This window comes from Manacus vitellinus, unplaced genomic scaffold, assembly GCF_001715985.3.
Source record: "Manacus vitellinus isolate BGI_N305 unplaced genomic scaffold, ASM171598v3 scaffold_52_pilon, whole genome shotgun sequence".
Taxonomy (NCBI): Eukaryota; Metazoa; Chordata; class Aves; order Passeriformes; family Pipridae; genus Manacus; species Manacus vitellinus.
This window is the reverse complement of record NW_021940628.1, coordinates 1,342,054-1,350,037: the sequence shown is the minus strand read 5'-3', so window position 1 is coordinate 1,350,037 and position 7,984 is coordinate 1,342,054.

The following is a 7,984-nucleotide window of genomic DNA, read 5'->3' as shown; positions in this document are numbered from 1 at the left end:
TCCAGCCAAGCTGGCCAGGATGTGTTTGAATTTTTTTGTTTCTAAGTAAATGTCACTGAGGTACCAACTCGTGACGTTCAGAATCTGACTTTGAGGCCACGTGCGTTTGAGGTCGATGGGGTGGAGGCCTCGAGCAGAAAATGGGTCCCATCCCCACACACAGACCCCCTGTGTGAATGTGAATCCCTAATGCTCCCCATGTGGGCTGATTACAGAACTCAGGTTGTGAAATACACCCTTATGGGTGGCTGCTGAAAGGCAGATAATTAGAATTTCTCTCCGACCCTTCCATGAGCAAATGTTTCCAAGCTGCTCAACACCTTGTTTAAGTGGAATATTGGGGTTGGTTTGGTTTACTCCTTTTTCCACCAGCTATTTGTGCCTGCCTTTGCACAGCTGGAATGAAGGGACGCTACTAAGTGTTCTCCCCATAGCATGAATATTTAATAGTTTGCGTGTTCTCTCTCTGTATCGTGGGTGTGCCTATAGAACACCAACAAAACGTCTTAAAATCAGGTTTTGCACAAGATTTTCAAAGCACATCATGGGATTGAGTCACACTGCTGAGTAAACTACACCACTGTAGCATTTCACCTAAAATTTGGGTTTGCCACATGGTGGTATTTTACGAACCAGCACAGATTCAGTGAACTCCCCCTCAAGATTTCATTCCAATTTGATCCAACTTCCCAGTACGGACGAACTGGTGTCCTTTAGAAATAAAACAAAAATCTTTAGCCTGCTAAAAAGAAGATTTTTCTTTGTTTCTCAGATGTGCAGGCACTCATGTTCTCCAGCTCTGAGCTGCTATGAGTCTGCTGGGCGGATCCTGCAAAGTGCTGAGTCCATGGCTAACTTTAAGGGAGTATATCCTGAAAATCACCGGGACTGCTGATGTTTAAAATTACACAGAGACTTAAGTACTCTGATGGCCCCCGGCCAGTGGCTTTCACATCTTCTAGGACTGAGCCCTGAGGAGACATAGTGTACGGCTGCAGCTGAATTTCCTTTTCCCATGTTAAATATAAGGTTTAAAGCCCAAATTCTGACAGCTGTTTAATTAAAGATGCTCGTTTTAACCGTGAGGAATGTGATATGCAGCGTTGCTACGCCTGGATTCTTTCTTTCTGCCTCTCCTGGCATCCCAGCTCACTCCTCTCCAGCGTTAGTGCAGGGCTTGCAGTTTTCAGTGCTGCTCCGTTCCTGCTTTATCCTCTTCCATCTTTTCCATCTGCTTTATTCTGTTTGGAAAATGGCAATGTAGAATGTGTTTGGTGTAACCTTAATCCTGACCAGCATCTGGGCTCCGTTTAAAAAAAAAAAAAAAAAGGAAAAAAAAAAAGAAAAAGGCATCCACTGCAAGGAAGGTTTCTGTGTATGTTCCCCCGCTTTAGTAAAACAAAGTTGGGGGGGAGGAAGAACCAAAAATAACCGTAACAAAATTATATTTATTTTAACTGACGTGTTAATTAATATGTGGGGGGTTTATGTGTTTTCCTGCCTACATGGACAAACCGTGGGGTTTGTGCTCTCACCTCTGTCCCGGTGGGGGTTGTGTCAGAGGTAAACCGGATTTGGACCATTTTGGACCAGGAAAGAAAGGAGGGGGGGGGGAAGAGGGAGAGGGGGTGGTGTATTTAAATCTGCTTTTAACAGCCTCGCCGCTAATTACTCCCGATATGCAAAAGTTCACAGCACCATAAAACACGGGATGCACCGAAATTCCTGCCCGATGCTCTCTGACGTTTCCCTGTCCAACTTTCCCAGGCCCGCAGAGGTCCCGGTGCGAGGCGGCTCCCTGGAACATCCCGCTGGACGGGCAGGGCGCTGACACCGCCGGTGCCCCCCGATCCCCCGGCCCGGCCCGGCCCCCCCCAGCTCGGTGGGGTCGGTGCTGCGGGGCTGGGGCCCCGCCTCTCGGGGGGCTCCTCCGGGCACCCCCCCCCCCGCCGGCCCCCGTGCCTTGGCCACCGGTGGCCGTGGAAATGCAGCGAAGGGTCGTGGGGGCACCGGGACGAGCAGAGGCTCGGGAACTGTGTCCCCCCACCCTCGGAGCTCCTTGTGCTCCCCCAGGCCCGGTTCCGATGGCAGGTGGAGCGAGACGGGCTCTTCCCAGCCCGCTGCGCCTCCCGGGGCGGGGGGTCCCGTCACCCCCAATCCCCCCTTTCCATTCCTGCTCCTGTCGGATTTTCCCGAGTCGCGTTTCCCCCGCGCTCCCAGCCCAGGGCTCTTGAACTTCAGTCCCCGGCAGCCACAGAGGTCGCTTCTGAGCACCACGAAAAGGCTTTTTTCATTATTTATTTATTCCCCCCCCCCCCCCAGCTGAGGCTCTCCCTCCCTCATGGCCGGAGTGGAAAAGCACGTTTAAATCCCGAACCCGGCTTTCCCACGTGGTGTCTCGCTGAGCTGCTGTCACAGCCACGCCGGGAGAAGGAGCTTCTGCCCTGCCCTGCCCTGCCCTGCCGGGAAGGCAGAAGGTGATGAACGTTTTTAATCGAACTGTATTTTTCGGGACGCTGCATCAAACCCCAAACTTGCTCTGAAAAACTCACTCTGCTCGTGATCAGGCTCTTGCTTTTTGATTCCACCACCGAGCGTAGAAATAATGAGGGGATTAAAGTTCTGCCCCACCTTCCTGGGTGCCTGCTAAAGGGATGGACGCTTGTCAGCGATTTGGGGGTTAATTCAGGCAAGTTTATTCCACATTCTGGGGCTGCACACATGCAAAGAGCACGTGTGGTTTGGGGTGAAGGATTAGCAGCGTGTACAGGGAGACAAAGGCAATTGTGGATGTGAATGTAGGGTATACTGGGTGTGTGTATAAGCATTAAATCAGAGGGGGGCCCCCCTGTTTTTCAGGTGACTTTTCACCCCGCTCAGAGATCATGGGCACAAATGCACCGTGTTTCAACACTCACTGGGGAGAAAGGGAAAGGGAGGGGAGGCAGGGCCGTACCCAAGGTTGAATCTGGTCTTCAGACCTCGCTGTAATCTCTGCGGGAAGGTGCCCCCTACTTTTAATTATTCAGCTTAAACAGACCTAGAGCACGCCACATCTTTAAGGCCTTTTCCCTGATGTCTCTAGGAGGCAGCCTTCATCGAGAAAGGAGATCAAATCTTGGCAAAAAGAGCACCGAAGGATGTGAACCCCTTGGAAAATTCCACTTCCTGCCCAGCACTGCGTGTCCTTGGGTCTCTCACTCATTCCCATGCACTTAACGAGGGATTTCTGCCTCAGGCTACCACACCAACTTTCTAAATAAATGCCGAGCTGCCTCGCACACCCGAGCTCGGTGCTCTGCAGTTAATCTCAGCTCAGCACCAGCTCTCTCTCCTCTCTTCCCACTTCCCTCCATTTTATTTCTCCGCTGGTTTTTCTCTTCAGCAGACTCCAACTCTCTCTCCTGCTGAACTTGCCGGGAACAAAAGGCTCCGTTCCCGATCCAGCCCGCAGTTGCCGTGAGAAACTTCCTCGCCAGCGCTGTCTGTCGCTCCGCTCTCCCTCCCTCGCTCCCTCCCTGCCTCGGGAAAATGGCAGTGCAAGAGCTTGATGAAAAGGGGGAAAAAACCTTCTTTCTCAGCGCCTGCATCTCCCGCAGCAACTCCCCCCCCACCATCAGTCGTGACGCCTGAACTCAAACTTCTCTAAAAATACACTTTAGGAGGGCAGAATTTCACGGGAGGGGATGTATTTTTTTACCACCCCCCCCCCCCCACTGAAAAGAGGCGCCGAGGTGGGGGAAAGGCCGAGGGACAGCTTTTTCCAGGCAGGAGAACCTGCTGCTGTCCCCTCCCGCACGGCATCGCCGGGTCCCGAGGACTTGGAACACAATAACAGTTTCCCTTCAGTGGGAAAAATCCAGGACCAGAGTTGAGATCTTTCTCTTTTCGCAGCTTTAAAAGCCCTTTTCCTCCCCCCCCCTTTTTTTAACTCTTCACAGTGGGGTTCGCAGCTCCTCCAGCCCACCCGAGAGCTCCCAAATCTGGTGGGATTCAGGGAAACCAGACGGCTGGCTCCGGATCCAGTGCAGGGGTTTTTGCAAACTCCGGTCCGCGTTTTGATTTTTTTTTCCTTTTTTTTTTTTTCTTTTTTTTTTTTTTTAAGTAGATTTACTCTTCCTTCCCCGAGCGCACCGGAGCGCTGGTGTCCGAGGGCGGCCGGGCTGCGCCCCCGTGTACAAAATAAAAAGGGGTTCGCTCCTTCCCCTGCACTTCGTTACTGTTTTCCCTCCCCTTCCCGATACCCCTCGGTTTTCCCTGGAATGACTAAATTCCACCTTCCGGCCTCATTTTTTTTCGCCGCTCCCCGAATCCGCGCACGCACGTGCCCCAAAAACTTGCGGCCGCCCCGCTTTGCCCCCCACCCCGCGGGTGGTTGGGGTGGGAGGTGGGAGGGGGGACACGCGTGGCACCAGCCCCGGCCGCCCCCGGGGGTCGCGCAGGATGCGCTCCCGCGTCCCTTCCCCTCCGCAAACTCCGCTTCGCTTTTTCCTCCTCCTCCTCCTCGCCAGCGCTTGCTAAAATAATGCATTTCCTCGAGTCAGGCCGAGTCCACTTTTCCTGCCTTAAAATGCATCCAAAGTTTCGCAGCTCGCTGTCAGATGTCACCAGCGGGCTCTCGCGGAGCGGCCGAGCCGGGGGCTCGCTCCCTGCCCGCGGGAAAAAACTGGCGTGGGAAGCAGCAAAACCCCTGGAAAATCCACGCCTGCCTTCGAGCTGCTGCGTTCAGCAGAAGGGACGGAGTTACCTTCGGCTGGAACTCGCAGCGCAGACCCATTGTGTCTCCCCAAAAAAGGGAGGTTATACAATATTGTCACGTTATTTTTAGGTGGATAAGTAAGCGTTGCCTCACATGATGGCCAGCAAACAAATAATTCAAATAATATTTATCTTTCGTGGCGATGAAGCCACAATGGGAGCGTTTAACCTAGATACGACAGTGGCTAAAACACTGCAAGGAATGGGCTGGGCAAATATAAACATATTTACAGAAAATGCAATTTTCTTTACCAAACCCCCTCTCAGATCAGCTGAGGTACAACCAATAACCTTTCCTCGCTCCATCCCATTTTTTTGCAGCGTGCTCCATGAATTATAATAGATGGGTCTCTCGTTCTTGGGTCCAGTCTGCACATCTCAGCACGCTGTGAAATGGAAGAGCATCCTCCTTCGCCCAACCACATTAGTTCCTCCTCAGCTCGTTTCGCTCTGGCTTAGTTGTGCTCGGTTAATACTTTATTGGAGAAGCTGCACCCAATTCCCGCAGCCACAAATCCAGTCCGTGTTTGTAGCCAGGGGAAGGCTGGGGATAATGATAACTTGTGTGTGTGCGAGCTGAGCTGAGGCAGCGCTGACTTTAGTCCGGTTTCCATGTCAACGATTCAGTCCATATTTGCCATCACACAGTTGGCAGAGCCTGATTTTTTTTTTCTCTCCTGGAGGGGGGAGACACTACTCCTGTTTCTAGTACTCTAATCTAGACCAGGTTTCCTAAACTGCCTTAGTGCTGGGTTAAATGGCACGGCCACCTTCATGAAGGAGACTTCCAGTCAGGAGGAGCCAGCGCGGTGGTGGTGGCCTGCAGTGCCATGTGAGCGCTGGTTTTCCAGCCTATCTGAGAGCCAGGGGCTGAGCCGGGCTGAGGGAAGCGTGCTCAGCACTTGGGGACGCGGGGAAGGGAGCGCGGCTGCTTCGCAGGGATCGCTCCGGCTGGGAAAAGAGTTGATGTGTCAAAATGAAAAGTCCTGTCCGGTCCTGGTGGTCGTTACACCCCAGGGACGACGGGACCGGCGGGAGGATTTTCAGCTCGGAGGTGGCAGTGTTGTTAAGAGCTGCACTGTTATCTGCTTCCCAACCCTCATAGCTGGAAATTCATTGAACGCCTCAGTATTGAGTGGAGTGCCAGGGCCTCATTGATGAGGCGTATTCCAAAATCTGCTTCAGCTTTCACAAACATTTGGTAAAGTGAGTGTCTCCTCACTGTGTGGGTGGCTGGGGAATCCAGGCTGCTTTGCACATTACCATCAACACCGGGTTTCATAGTCTGACACAGTGCTCCTTGAAGGAGATTCCAAAAGACCCACATAGGTAGGGAGGTGCAAGCATGGGATCTTTATCTGGATGTGCCTGAGCTGCATCCCAAGAGCCTGAAATGAAGTGGTTAAACTTTTGCTGGTGCTCAGTTATTTGGTGGGGCTTTGGACTGTGGCCTTGGAGTTGGGCAGATGGGTGCTTGACATGGTTCTGGGGTTAAATGGCAGAATTCTCTCCAGTTTGTTGGTGTTTTTTAAAGTTTAATGTAAATGAAACATCCGAGGAAGAGTGTTTTGGTGCTGTGGGGCACTGTAGCCCACCACAGACATTAATAAAGCCAACCTGATGTTGGAGGAGTTTTTCCCTATTGTTGTCTTTCCAGAACCCAGGGTTTCATCAAATAACTCCTCTGGAGAGAGGATGCAGACCAGTTTGTGTTCTAGCATGTTCCACAGTTTCCAAACTCTTCTGAAGAAGAGTATCTTGGTGGTTTTGCTGCTCTGTGTCCACACAGATCTCACTAAAGCCACGGAGCCTCTCCTTTGAGATTCCATCATTGCACTGAGGCTCCAGCCCTCATGAAGGCCTTTGAGTATTATCACAATACTGATATCATCAATTATCACCCTTTCCTTTCTAGCAGTTTATTTACAGCTGTGGACAAAGACCGACCGGCCAATTTGGTGGATGGAATCTGCTCCACGTTGCACACTCAGCTGTGCAGGCTGTGAAATGGCAAAGCAGCTTTGTTTGGACCCCGCAGAACAGTTTATTGCTCTAGAAAACATTTAAAATTTTGCTCTCAGTCGCTCTGTCCCTCCTCTCCTCCCACTTTCCAGCTCTGGAATAAACCCCTTTGTTCCGCCACCTGCATTCTAGATGATAAGTATTTTATATTACAAGTTCTATAATGAGCGTGAGGGTTGAGTTGATGCCAGTAGACACTGACACCTTCACTTCACTTTACTTCACCCCTGACAGGCACAGGGTGCTGGCAGGGATCCAGTTCTGCTACCCTTGGCCTTGCCTCTTGTGCTGTACTCGTGTTTCCCCGGTGGCACCAGTTAAAATGGGATTCCTTGCAGTCTGCCCTTGTTGGGTTCGGGCTGAGCCCTGTGTGTTCGTCACTGTACAGGGGTTACTTCTGCCCTGTTTTCTCTTTTGGGGTGATGTTCTAAAATGGCAGCGTCAGCCTTTTGACCCTCCACCCATTGTCTTCTTTCTCCTTAAAGTTGTATTTACTTAAAACTTCGCTTCTCCAAATATTTCCATACTCCAGAGGAACACCAGTACATGGAACCCCGGCCTAATCCATACCATGCCTGCCATTTTCACTAGAAAACTGTGTCCTAATTTCTATCTTCTTGGTGTTTACAATCCAAATAACTCATCTTTTTGTACCTTCCATGCCCTGCTGCAGCCCAACACCATTTGAAGTAAAACAGGCAGGTACAGACCCCGCTGGCAGAGGCCAGGCTGAGTCCAGGACGGAGTTCCAGGTATGTTCCTCTCCTCCCTATTCCCGCTCTGGCAAAGGCCTCGGGGACGGAGGAGGTGGGAATCTGGGCCTGAAAGGGTTGCAGAAGAGCATGGCCCAGTTCCCAGTTCACCTCTCGACAGTCGGGGAGCTCCAGCACCGCGACTGCCAGAGCCTCCTTGTCCCATTGCCCAACGTGTTGTGTCTAGACGCGTTCAGGTGGTTTTGGATCTGGGAATTCCTGGTTCCGTGCCCACCGCCCTCGCCTTGGCAGGAGCAGGGGAACCGGACTTTCTTGGATTGTCCTGCGCGTGCAGTCACAGCCCTGGCACGCCGCCAACGCCTTTTCCAGAGGGACACGGCCAAGCGGAGAGGAAATGACAACCGCTAACAGTTCGCAGAGGGCTTAATTCTAAATGGAATTTCTAGGGACAAAGAAGAGGCGCTTCGGCAACCCACCGGCCCAAACCCCCA